We start from the raw sequence: 13529 nt of genomic DNA, 5'->3' as shown, positions 1-13529 counted from the left end.
TTCATTCAGGTCCTCTGCCCATTTTTAAATCAGATTATTTGGGTTCTGAGTATTGAGTTATAGGAGTTTATATATTTTTAATATTAGACCCTTACAGATATATCCTCTCCATATATATTCTCCCATTCAGTAGGTTGTCTTTTTGTTTTGTTGATCGTTTCCTTTGCTGTGCAAAAGCTTTTTATTTTGGTATAGTCCCAAAAGTTTCTTTTTGCTTTTGTTTCCTTTTCCTGAGAAGACACATCATAATCTATAATGTTCTGTAACAGTTGTTTTAAAGTCCTAATATACTAATTCCAATAACTGGGTCATCTAAAAGTCTGCTTACATTGACTGTTTTCTCTTGTTCATGGGTCACATTATTCTGCTTACTTGTATGTCTCATAATTTTAGGCTGTATTCCAGATATTGTGGCTAAAATCATAAAGAATGTCATATCATTTTGGCTTATTTCCCAGAGTTCAAGCCCTTTCCTCTATCTGCTCATCCAGAATCCTTCTTGAGTTGAGCTGGAGCTGGGTCACAGCTAAAATTAAATTTCACTTGTGTCTGGATCATCTCCAACTTCCTGAGCCATACATAACATTAAAAATATCTTGTCAGTTTATGATCTAGAAGCAGTTTCAGATAGCTCTGGTTTGCCTTTGGATTTAAGTCTGGCAAGTATTCTGCATCCCATCATTGCAAGAATGATGGCCTAGACAATTGTTCCCTGCTTATAAGCCTTTCCTCCATCGCTGTCTTCTTGGCAAAACTTGGTAGGACTAGGGAGGAGTGGAGAGGAACTAACGAGAAAGAACTGCTAGACCAAATTATTTGTCCTTGCATTTGAGGCTCCAAAGCATGGCTGATTTAGACTGTGTCTAAAGCAGGCCCATCTGTACCATGACCAGGCATCCACCACCAGGTATAGTGGTGGATAGCCCTTTATAGGGCTTGTCTCTCTGAGAAATTCAGTTCATTCAGGCCTCCTCTTGTCCACTGCTCTTTGCTTGCCCTACAGAAAGTATGACTTTTAAATTTTGTCCATAATTTTTCTTGTGATTACCATAAAAGTCTTTCATGTCCTTCCTAAACAAAAGCAGAAGTCTCTATAATAATTTTTTTTAATCTTAAGGCCTATCTTACATTAATATTTCTAAAGTAGAAGTTAATCAACTCCCAAAAACTTAAATCACTTTAACTCTGATCACCATCTTCCCATCATCCAAATGAAACCATTAACAATTGTTCTTGAACTGTTCATGAAATCTTCCATGTTAGTTATTATCAATACCATCAATATTTTCTTTTTCTTTTCTTTTTTTTTTTTAAAGATTTTATTTATTTATTTGACAGAGAGAGACATAGCGAGAGCAGGAACACAAGCCGGGGGAGTGGGAGAGGGAGAAGCAGGCTTCCCGCAGAGCAGGGAGCCCGACGCGGGACTCGATCCCAGGACCCTGGGATCATGACCTGAGCCGAAGGCAGACGCTTAACCGACTGAGCCACCCAGGCGTCCCTTCTTTCTTTTTCTAAAGTCAATACTAAATAATATTTACCCACATGGTTACATTTGGTTTGCCAGTTTGTTTCTCACACATTCTTTCTGAGATCAAACTTATTAGATTTTATCCTTTAAGTTCATTCAGATAGGTGAGTTCTAAAAGTTGGAATGTTTTAACTGTGATTTTAAAAACTGAGGTAAATTTCACATAACAAAACCATTAAAGTATACAATTCAGTGACATTTAGTTCATGCACAATGTTGTACAACCACCACCTCCATCTAGTTTCAAAATATTTTCATTACCCCAGAAGAAAACACCATGCCATTAAGCAGCCATTCTCTATTCCTCACTTCCTCTTAGCCCCTGGCAACCACTGACTCACTTTCTGTCTCTGTGGATTTATCTATTCTGAATACTTCATATAAGTGGAATCATACAATATGTGACTTTTGGGTGTGGCTTCATTTCTTAGCAAAATGTTTTTGAAGGTTATCCACACTGCAGCATGTATCAGTACTTCCTTCCTTTTTATGGCTGAATAATACCCTATTGTATGTATATACCACAATTTGTTTATTCATTCATTATTGATGACATTTGGGTTGTTTCCACATTTTGGCTATTACAATGACACTATATTTGTGTACAAGTATTTGAATTTTCGATTCTTTTGGGTATATATCTAGGAGTAGGATTTCCGGGTCATGTGGTAATTCTAACTTTTTGAAGAACTGCTAAAAACTGTTTTCCACAGTGGCTACACTATTTTATGAAAAAGGTTTTTCATTTTAGAATGATTATTTAGGTAAAGAATTTTAGGTTTACATTTCCACTGGCACATAGAAAATATTTTTCTACTCTTTGCTTCTATTGTTCCTGATGAGAGATCTATTGTAAATTTAATTGTTAATTCTTTTAGGTAATTTTATTCTCTGAAGTTCTGCTGTTTCATTGTGCCTACGTACAAACTTAACTTTATTGATCCTGTTCAGGACCCACTGTGCTACTTAAGTTTGAGGATTTATATCTTTATTCCATTCTGAAACATTTTCAATACTATTGCTTCAAATATTACCTCTTCTACATTTTCTCTATATTCTTTGTCTATAATTTCCTTTACACGTATGTTGAATCATCTAATCCCACCTTTTGGGTTTCTTAGCCTTTTCTGTATTTTTATTTCTTTGCTGAACTATGTTAAATTTCCCATCTCTATTTTCCAGTTTCCTAATTCCATTTTTAGCTTGATCTAATAACTGTTTAATCCATTTACTCTACCTTATACTGGATCATTTCATTAGGTAACTTGTAATATTTTATTATGACCTTGGGGCACCTGGGTGGCTCAGTTGGTTAAGCGACTGCCTTCGGCTCAGGTCATGATCCTGGAGTCCCGGGATCAAGTCCCGCATCAGGCTCCCTGCTCGGCGGGGAGTCTGCTTCTCCCTCTGACCCTCCCCCCTCTCATGTGCTCTCTCTCATTCTCTCTCTCTCAAATAAATAAATAAAATCTTAAAAAAAAATATTTTATCATGACCTTATTTTCATCTGATTATTGATGTGTGGAAAGCTCATGCATCTTGGTTTGTGAAATGTCCCTATGAAATTGTTTAACATTTGATTCTGCCAAGTTCTCCAAAGGTTTCATATTTCCAGCATCAATTTTACATTAATCTCTAAGCTTGGAATTTGAATCATCCACACAGGAAATTAGATTTCCCAAGAAAGACCTTTTCCCCCCAGAACCCTAAGCAGAAGCAAGGTCTTTTGTTTATTTAAGTCCCATCTTACATGGTGGAGGGAACCTTTCCAGAGTCTCTGCATTACGTAGTGGTCACAAATTTGATTCCTCTCCATGTACATGTGAGTCCTCTCATCTCCTTTCCCTGATGGCATTAAAATCCACGCCACTAGTTATTATAGACAGTCTGGTAGCTGATTTGCTAACCATTGCCAGTTATCAGTACACTAAGATTATTTCTTTCTTGAACTATGTATTTGCTTTTTTGTTCTATTATAACCATGGTTTCTCCTGTGTTTTCATACTAGCTCAATTATAAGGTTACAGGATGTTCCTCTGCTTTGATAACAATTAACAGCATGGTATACAGAATGTTCTAGGAGTAGAATGTCAGCTACCCTTCACCTCTGTTACTACAGCAAAGAAAACTAGGTACATGAGCTAGTAGATTTTTGATAAGACACATGACCTATAGTGTTGAATAACCCATTAAACTGGAATTTTGTGCTCTACCAAAAAGAGTAAAAATTACATGCCTTATCTTTTAGTTAGATATATGGAGATCTGTGAGGATTTTTAGTCTGTTTGTTTTATAGATTATAAGACTAACACATCCTGGAAACAATTTTTGTTGAGTGAAGAACATTTAGCTATAAAGGAAGAACATGAGATGTGAAGTTAAAAGCCTTGAAGTCTCAGATCCACACAGACCTTTTAAATTCCAAATATCATGTTTTTAAACAACTGTGTAATCTTAAATCACTCAACCTTTGAGCCTCAGATTTTTGATTAAAACTGTTCCTTTTACTTGAAAAGATTTTGAGTATCAAGTGATTATTATGAAATTGCTACAATGTAATCAGAAAACATTCCTTTTTAACCCAAAATAATAATCATTAGTAAACCTTAGACTGAATCAACAGAGGCAGAACGTTAAGGCCTTTAGGAAAGTGTGGGGAACTTTAAATGAATGTCAGTTGTTCTGGTAAGAATTGCTGTGGGTTAAGAGTGGTAGTAACACCCAGAATACGACTTTCGGCATTTCTATATTTATATACTTCCTTCATATCCTTAGAACAGCTAGGATAACAAATAACAAAAAGTGATGCCAGGCCCTCCCTACATTCTTCAAAGAACTACCTACTTAGAATAATGCCTCCAAAGATAAAAATATGGGCTTCGTTATTTTGTGCAAATGAATAGTCTTTAAAATGTGGATACAGAAGACAAAATTTTTTCTAAAGACCACTAAGCCTATTCTCATATACTAAGGTAGATCAGTAAAAAGAAAACAATTATGTTCGTTTACTAAGTTAAATTTGAGGTTTCAGAGCATTGGTTTAGTGATGTTATCTAAAAGAGGAAAAAAAAACCCAAAACCCTAAAAGAGTTAACCACTTCAGGAATGTTTCTGAAAGCACAGACGCTATTTATACTTTTTATCTCAGTGTGTGAGAGCTGAGGCATGTTAACAGATTTATCTTTTTCTTTATTCATCTTTTTTATTGTGTCACTTACTAAAGCTATTAAGCTTTTTAATTTAAAATATAATAAAGAAAAGACTACAGAAAGAAAATGACTCCACAATAGCAAAACTAGCTTCACATGAATCTAGTCTCTTTTTGGTTTTGACCCTCCATATTTTTTTTTCTTTTTTAAAAATATTTTTATTTATTTATTTGACACAGAGAGAGACAGAAGAGAGGGAACACAAGCAAGGGGAGTGGGAGAGGGAGAAGCTGGCTTCCTGCTGAGCAAGGAGCCTGACATGGGGCTCGATCCCAGGACCCTGGGATCACCTCACGACTGAGCCACCCAGGCGCCCTTTGACCCTCCATATTTTAAAGGGAAGTTAAAACTAAGTTATTAAAGAGGCTCCTGGGTGGCTCAGTCGTTAAGTGTCTGCCTTTGGCTCAGGTCATGATCCCAGGGTCCTGGGATCGAGCACCGCCATCGAGCCCCGCATCAGGCTCCCTGCTCGGCCGGGAGCCTGCTTCTCCCTCTCCCACTCCCCCTGCTTGTGTTCCCTCTCACAGCTCTCTGTGTCAAATAAATAAATAAAATCTTTTTTAAAAAACTAAGTTATTAAAATTTGCAATCATTACATTTTCTAATAAAGAACAGATACTTTTGTGGTTAATTTCCAATTATTCAATTACTATCTTATGAATAAAGATTTCATCATAAATATTGAGCACTAAATAGTAGCTAAAACACATCACAAAAAGTAGTCAGCTTCTGACTAAAGTTATTTAAAAGATTTTTAAATTTTAATTTTTTTAGAGAATTTATTTTTTTGAGAGAGAGCGAGCGAGCACAAGCAGGGGGAGTGGGAGAGGGAGAGGGAGAAACAAGCTCCCCGCTGAGCAGGGAGCCCGATGTGGGGCTTGATCCCAGGACCCTGGGATCATAACCTGAGCTGAAGGCAGACACTTAACCAACTGAGCCACCCAGGCACCCCTTAATTTTAATTTTTAAGAGTTTTATTAAGTTCTTAATTCCAGTATAGTTAACAGTGTTATAAGTAGTTTCCGGTGTACAATATAGCGAGTCAACAATTCTATACATTACTCAGTGCTCACCAGGGTAAGTGTACTATTTAATCCCCATCACCTATCTCACTGATTCCCCCCACCCTAAAAGACATTTTAACGAGAAGAGTGTAATCAAAGATCAGTGACTTCATGCAAATGCAAGAGGCTTAAACAATGATGAATCTACTTCTGCCATAATGCTAGTGATGTTAAAGAATCCACAATTGAGTTTCTGGAAGAAATATTTGACTTTTAAAATATAAGTCACGTGAATGATGGAAAAGGTGAAATTTTCCAAGGTTAGATCATTGCACCATGGAACTGGAGAAGGGAGATTTGCAAAGTCAACATTGGAAAGGAAATCCAGGTAGAATATATTATTTTTTTTAAGATTTTATTTATTTATTTGACAGAGAGAGACACAGTGAGAGAGGGAACACAAGCAGGAGGTGTGGGAGAGGGAGAAGCAGGCGTCCTGCTGAGCAGGGAGCCCCATGCAGGGCTCCATCCCAGGACCCTGGGATCATGACCTGAGCCGAAGGCAGACACTTAATGACTGAGCCACCCAGGTGCCCCCAGGTAGAATATATTATTAAGATTGAATCAAAATACAATAAAGGATGAAAAAAATAACTCCGAATTTTAATAAAAGTAATTTGAGAAATTAACAGTGCACTTAGTAAGCGGTGATTCAAAAGGCTGGAACACAACAAATGGGAACAGTTCTGAATGAGAAGTGAGAAACAAAATATTTATAAAGATTAGAGATAACTAACCCTGAAAGACAGCCAAGGGAAGATGCAGTAACAAGGTGGTTAGGCACGTGAGTAAAAATCTAATCAGGAGACAAATCAAGAAAAGACTAAAATGTAGCATACCTTCGTATCTTTCAAACTTACCACAAATCTTTTTATTAGGAATATTTTGATACATACAAAAGAATATATGACTTTGTAGTCCCTAATAGTAAGAGTGTAGGGGCGCCTGGGTGGCTCAGTCGTTAAGCGTCTGCCTTCGGCTCAGGTCATGATCCCAGGGTCCTGGGATCGAGCCCCGCATCGGGCTCCCTGCTCGGCGGGAGGCCTGCTTCTCCCTCTCCCACTCCCCCTGCTTGTGTTCCCTCTCTCGCTGTTTCTCTCTCTGTCAAACAAATAAAATCTTTAAAAAAAAAAAAAAAAGAGTGTATGAATCACTACTGAAACTTAAAAACTAGATCATTACCAGTATCACGGCATCTACTTTGTGTTCCTCCCTTATTTCCGTTCTCTACCTCTCAAATAGTATGTTCATGATTTCTGTTTTTTGCTCCCTTCAGGATTTTACTACAATGTATACATTCCTAAAATGTGGCTTTTGATTTTGAATCTTAAAAAAATAGTACATGCTGTATAGTCTTTTGAAACTAGCTTTTTTCCCACTAGCATCATAACACTAAGACTCATCCATGCCATTTTGTGAGATTTTAGTACACTTCATTATATGTTTATACTTCACTTTATACATTATATCACATTATATTTATCATCTACATTAATAACATTCCATATTCCAGCAAATATTTGGTTGTTTCCAGTATTTTTACTATGATGAATAGTGCTGCTATGAACATGTTTTTAAAGATTTTTATTTATTTGAGAGAGAGAGAGAGAGGGAGAGAGCACGAGCTGGGGAGGAGGAGAGACAGAAGGGGGAAGGAGACGGATGAGCAGACTCCACGCTGAGCATGGAGCCTAATGTGAGGCTTGATCTCATGACCCTGAGATCATGACCTGAGCCAAAATCAAGAGTTGGACGCCCAACCGACTGAGCCACCCAGGCACTCCTGAACATTTTTATACATGTCACCTGGTTTACATTTGCAAGAGCTTCCTTAGGGTATACTCAAAAGCTGCAATGTGGGGTCAATCCCAATGTTCAATTTTCATTTCCTAGCTTCCCTTGCAGGTGCAAGTAGCCACATAACTAAGAGCTCGCCACGGGAAGGGGGCTGGCTGGAGGGAAGCCATGGTTGAAAACAGTAGAGCTTCCTTCCAAGAGGTCTTTAATAACTGCAGAGAGCAGGGCTTCCTTGATGACTCCACACACCATTCCCAACTTTATTACATGAACGGTAAGTAAACTTCTGTTGTGTTTTAAACGTTAGATGATTATTAAATACATATGCCACATTAGCCTACTCTACACTAGTAAAGAAAGGGACACCTTGGAGTAGGGTGCTTCTAGAACAAGAATCTAAAATATGTGACATCTGCGTAGTGGCCGACAGCACAGGAAACACAGCTGGCAACTATGTGACACTATTGCCTGTGGTAATGTGGAGGGCAGACATGGTACGTAGATCTAATCTAGAGAAGAGGTTAGAAAGTGCCAAAAGATTAGTGACTAACAGCTTATCATTGCTGTATTTAGCAAGGCATTACAACAAAGAAAGTACTCAGGAGAAAACCAGTTGGCTTGCAAGCAGAAATAAAAGGGGAGAGAACACAGAAACTGAAGGCCTTAGACTGTTGAAAAAGCCAATTATGTCTAAATACTACTTTCCAAAACTTAAAAGTATCTTGAGCTAAAGGAGATTGCTTGAAATTCTCTGTTAAATAGATTAACTAAGGCCTGTAGCAAAGACTAAAGTCGCTCCCTTTCTTTCCAAGCCTATTATTGTTGCAGATGTCTCTGGAGAAATACCACTGAGAAAGAGAGGCACAGAGGCAAAAAGTAAAATACAGGAGTCCAGAGGCTGCAGTCTAGGAAATAACTGGGTGGGGTTACAGGCAGAGGGAACTAACTAGAATCAAACAAATCAGAAGACTAGTGAGTTATTAAATTCTGTCAAAGAATTCATCCAAAATTTTGGCCTAAAATATACCACTTATAAACTAATCCCCAGGTCTCCAAAACTGCACAGGTAAGAAATGACTATGAAATAGGAAGAAACCCCAAGACAGGAAAATTCCCTAACATCCACTTCAGGTTAGTTATGAAAGATAATGGGCAAGGAAGAACCTTCCAGAGGTTGGAGTTAAGGGTCACCAAAAACCAGTGGGAAGAGAGTTCTTCACAGAAAACAGAGTAGGAACTTCCCCTACTGAAGGCACAAGGGGGCCTCCTTAAAGCTGGCCTAGCAGAATCTCATCATTGCTATAGAACAGTAACTACTGTGTGTCTTACAATCTTCCCCTCTCCAAATTTTGTTTATTGCAATCACCCTGTCCCTGATCCGAATAAGGAGAGGGGCAGTAGTTGGGGAAAGGTAACAAAATCCTGAAGCACCACATGGAGATAAGATGGAGAGGACTGCATATCAGCCAGAGATCCTAGACTTGGAGCTGGATGCAGTGAATGGATGGGATTTGGTTTATCTCTTGGGGACGAGGTGTGTTCTCTGTGGAAATAAGGGTCACCAATATGGTAATGTGGTTACCAGAAAGGCAGACTATGGCATAAGTGGCTAGCTGCTCACCAAATTTCATGTTTTTCTCTTTTCCTGGGCATACATGTCTAACTGTGTGCCCGGGAAGAATAGAGCTCTATGGATTCTGGAGAGCAGCTAGCTGCCTCTACTTCTTTTGCAGCAGTCAGGTGGGGCTGTGTGGTTGGATTATTATCGAGTAAATGTGAGAACATGATATGTGCCACTTGCATGCAGGAATCTCCCAGCAGGCCTCAAAGTATGTTCCAGAGACCCATGACAACCATCTGAGACTCCTTTAGGGATTCAACAGGTCAAAACTATTCTCAATACAAAGACGTCATTTACCTTTTCTATATTAACACTTCCACTGATGGTGCAAAAGAAATGGTGAGTAAAACTGCTGGTTCCTTAGCACAAATAAAAGCAGTGGGACAAAACTGTACTTAGAGTCATTTTAGCCTTCAATGCCATGCCCTCAGTGTTTAAAATCAATAATAATAATAATAATAATAAACCCCCAAAAGTTTCACTTAAGAATGTCCTGGACAAAGCAGAAACAAATTATTGATTTTATTGAATCTTGACTTTTGAACAAACATCTTTTTAATTTCTGTGTGACAAAATGGTAAGTACACATAAAAGGTTTCAAATGGTTTTTGATCCCAATCACTGAGCTCCCTCACTGCACGACGCTCCATCCCACCACTGTCCGGCTGCTCCCTTCTCCCACAGAGGAAAAGGAATCACATTGTATGTCCGCTCTCAAGAACCTCCACTCTTTCTACCCCTTTGCTGATGCAAGTAAGGGTGATGATCTCCTTCCTGCTGGCACTGAGGATTATATCCATATAAGAATTCAACAGAGAAATGGGAGGAAAACCCTTACTACTGTCCAAGGGATCAAGGATGATTACAATAAAAAGAAGCTAGAGAAGGTGTTTAAGAAGAAATTTGCCTGCAATGGTACTGTAATTGAGCACTCAAAATATGAAGAAGTAATTCAGCTAAAGGGTCACCAGCACAAGAACATATGCCAGTTCCCCATAGAGCCTGGACTGACAGGACAACCAGCTGAAGGTTCATGGGTTTTAAGTGCTTTTGGCTCACTGAAGCTTAAGTGAGGATTTCCTTGCAGTGATAGAATTTCCCTTCTGTCCCTTGTCACAAGTTTAAAAATCTCACAGCTTGTATAATGAAACCATTTTGGGTCTACTTTTAACTTGGACTAGTGTAACTCGTTCATGCAATAAACTGAAAAGAGTCAAAAGAAAAAGTTTCAAATGATTGTCTTAGGGAAAAACCAATTGTTTGAGCTATGAGCTAAACTAGCCACTTTTTTTTTTTTTAAGATTTTATTTATTTGGCAGAGAGAGACACAGCGAGAGAGGGAACACAAGCAGGGGGAGAGGGAGAGGGAGAAGCAGGCTTCCCGCGGAGCAGGGAGCCTGATGCGGGGCTCGATCCCAGGACCCTGGGATCATGACCTGAGCCAAAGGCAGACGCTTAACGACTGAGTCACCCAGGTGCCCCGAAACTAGTCACTTTTTTTTAACTAGTCATTTTTTTTAATGAAACATTTTAACATGAAATAACAACTGACATACTACAATAGCCAAACTATGGAAAGAGCCTAGATGTCCATCAACAGATGAATGAAGATGTGGTATATATATACAAGGGAATATTATGCAGCCATCAAAAAAAAAATGAAATCCTTCCATTTGCAACAACATGGATGGAACTAGAGGATATTATATTAAGCGAAATAAGTCAATCAGAGAAAGACAAATATCATATGATCTCACTGATACGAGGAATTTGAGATAAGACAGAGGATCACAGGGGAAGGGAGGGAAAAATGAAACAAGACGAAACCAGGGAGGGAGACAAACCATAAGAGACTCTTAATCTCAGGAAACAAACTGAGGGCTGCTGGGATGGAGGGGAGTGGGAGGGATAGGGTGGCTGAGTGATGGACATTGGGGAGGGTATGTGCTATGGTGAGTGCTGTGAATTGTGTAAGACTGATGAATCACAGACCTGTACCCCTGAAACAAATAGTACATTATATGTTAATAAAAAAATTAAAAGAACTACTGACATAAATTGTGGTAATTCAGACTAAAGTACATAACAGACATTTTCTAAAAAATGAAGTGAGCCTGCCACTTCAAGGAAAATTGTGCCAATGATAAAATTCAAGTTTTTGAGTAAAAATTGGAATTTTGGAAAACTTGTACTGGCTACCATGAATTGTCAATGTCCCAAATCTTTTTTTTTTAATAAAGACTGTATTTACTGAGAAAGAGAGTATGCATGTGAGCAAGTGAGTGAACCGGGGTCGGCGGGGGGGAGGGGGAGGGTGGCGCAGGCAAAGGGTGAGGGAGCCAGAGAATCTCAAGCAGACTCCACACTGAGTGCAGAACTGATGTGGGGCTCAATCTCATGACCCTGAGACAGGATCTGAGCCAAAATCGAGAGTGCGATGCCCAACCAATTGAGCCACACAGGTGCCCCGTCAGTGTCCCAAATCTTGATATTTTCCAAATGATAATTTCATGATGTTTCAAAATACAGTTTGAATAAGGAAAAGATCTTTTCAAAGTACAAAGACAAATGGAATTTAACTTAGTAAAGTACAAAGGGTTGACTGCCATGGTTTTAAAATTCCAGTTTGCAACTAATCTTTAAGAAACTGCCACCTGTCAAGTTTAGATGACACATCAAAATATCCATAATTAGATGACTCGGCATTAAAGTAATCTTCCCTTTTCCAACTACATATACAAAGCTTTATGGCAGAAGCAAATGAAACAATAGATTTAGGATAATCAGGAAAAGAAAATGTAAACACAGAAGTTTATATCCAGCAAAACTGGTTTTCAAGTATAAAGGGTACAAATTGGTATCAACGTACAAGACCTTAGAGAATACGGTTCCCATGAACCCTTCCTGAAGAATGAATCTTCTGGAGAACAAGCACCAGACAACAAAATGACTACACAGACACTAAATAAAGACTGGTGGTGAGCATTAAATAAGCTCAATGAAAGTTAAAAGAGAGAGGATATATGATGGCTATATATTTGATAGTGTAGATTTAGTACAACCATTTAAAAGCAGGGGTGAGGAGTAAGAGAACATATGCAAAAAAAATGTCATTGTTTTCAGTAATTATATTGGTAAAAACTATATTGGTGTTGTTATTCTGAGGTTATGGTGTCTGTGATGTAGATAAAGCAAATAAGCAAATATAGGATATTCTAATTCTATAATCCCCTGTGTCAGAACCAGGACTATTAGTGTGGAAGAAAGGAGATGTAGACGTTCAGACTGATGAACTAATAACAGAGTCCTGAATTTGCAGCAGATATATCAGTATGAAATCATGAGTTTCTCATCTCTCTCTATATGTTCACTATACTGAAAACGTCTAGAAATACCTCTAGCAACAAGACTGTAGTCCTGAAATACCCTTTCCCACAAAAAGAAACCAACACTTCTTGAAAAAATGGCTGATTCCAGGTCTGGAGCAGGTATCATATGAGATGAGCCTCATACATCTGTATATTTGTCAGGAAGGAAACTATCAAAACTACTAGGGTCATGTAAAAGGACTCAGGAGTCAAAGATAAGACCTTTTGAATTTCAATAAAAGTAATAATAGCAATGAATTGAAAATCATTAAATAGGTTTAAATTCATAAACTTTTAATACTTGTAAAAAATCTAAGACCCCTTCAGAAGATAAGAAACCAACTAATTTTTATTTTTAAGTAGTTTCAGACTTACAGAAAAGTTGCAAAAATAGGACAAGGAATTCTTGTGCACTTTTCACCCAGATTTCCCAAGTGCTAACAATATACTGCATTTGCATTTTTCTTCATATATATATACGTTACATTAATTAAACAGGGAGGCTATTAGACTGAGGTGGCTCTAATGTTGTGGTAGCCTACCTAAGCAACCAAAAACTAAGCCTTTAAATGCCCCAAAATTATAAAATCAGAACACTAAGGACAACCAATCATAAAGAGCAAACGAGGCTTTAAGATACAGCCAATCAGATAACTTCCTTTCTTTGCTTTCCCACCTTCTCTATAGAAGCCTTTCCCCTGGCTCTGACTGGTAGAGCACTCCCAACCACCCCCGCTTTAGCGCTGCCCCAAACTTGCTCAAAAAACTCTTACAATTTTTAATATACCTCAGCCTATCTTTTAACAAATATCATATACACACATATATGTCATTGTCTCTGAAATATTTGAGAGCAAGCTGCAGACATGATGTTCACTGACCTCTAAATACTCAATATCTCCTAAAAACAAGGACGTTCTTTTTCAAAGACACAGTACA

At 38.2% G+C, this 13529-nt stretch overlaps 1 pseudogene; it reads left to right on the top strand.

Annotated features, from left to right (window-relative positions):
- The first annotated feature begins 9926 nt into the window (after window positions 1-9926).
- On the top strand, window positions 9927-10266 carry LOC110569674 (annotated as a pseudogene).
- Window positions 10267-13529: the final 3263 nt, after the last annotated feature.

Source organism: Neomonachus schauinslandi, chromosome 1 (genome assembly GCF_002201575.2).
Source record: "Neomonachus schauinslandi chromosome 1, ASM220157v2, whole genome shotgun sequence".
Taxonomy (NCBI): Eukaryota; Metazoa; Chordata; class Mammalia; order Carnivora; family Phocidae; genus Neomonachus; species Neomonachus schauinslandi.
The sequence above is the reverse complement of the archived record's forward strand: the minus strand, read 5'-3'. Positions and strand labels throughout refer to the sequence as shown.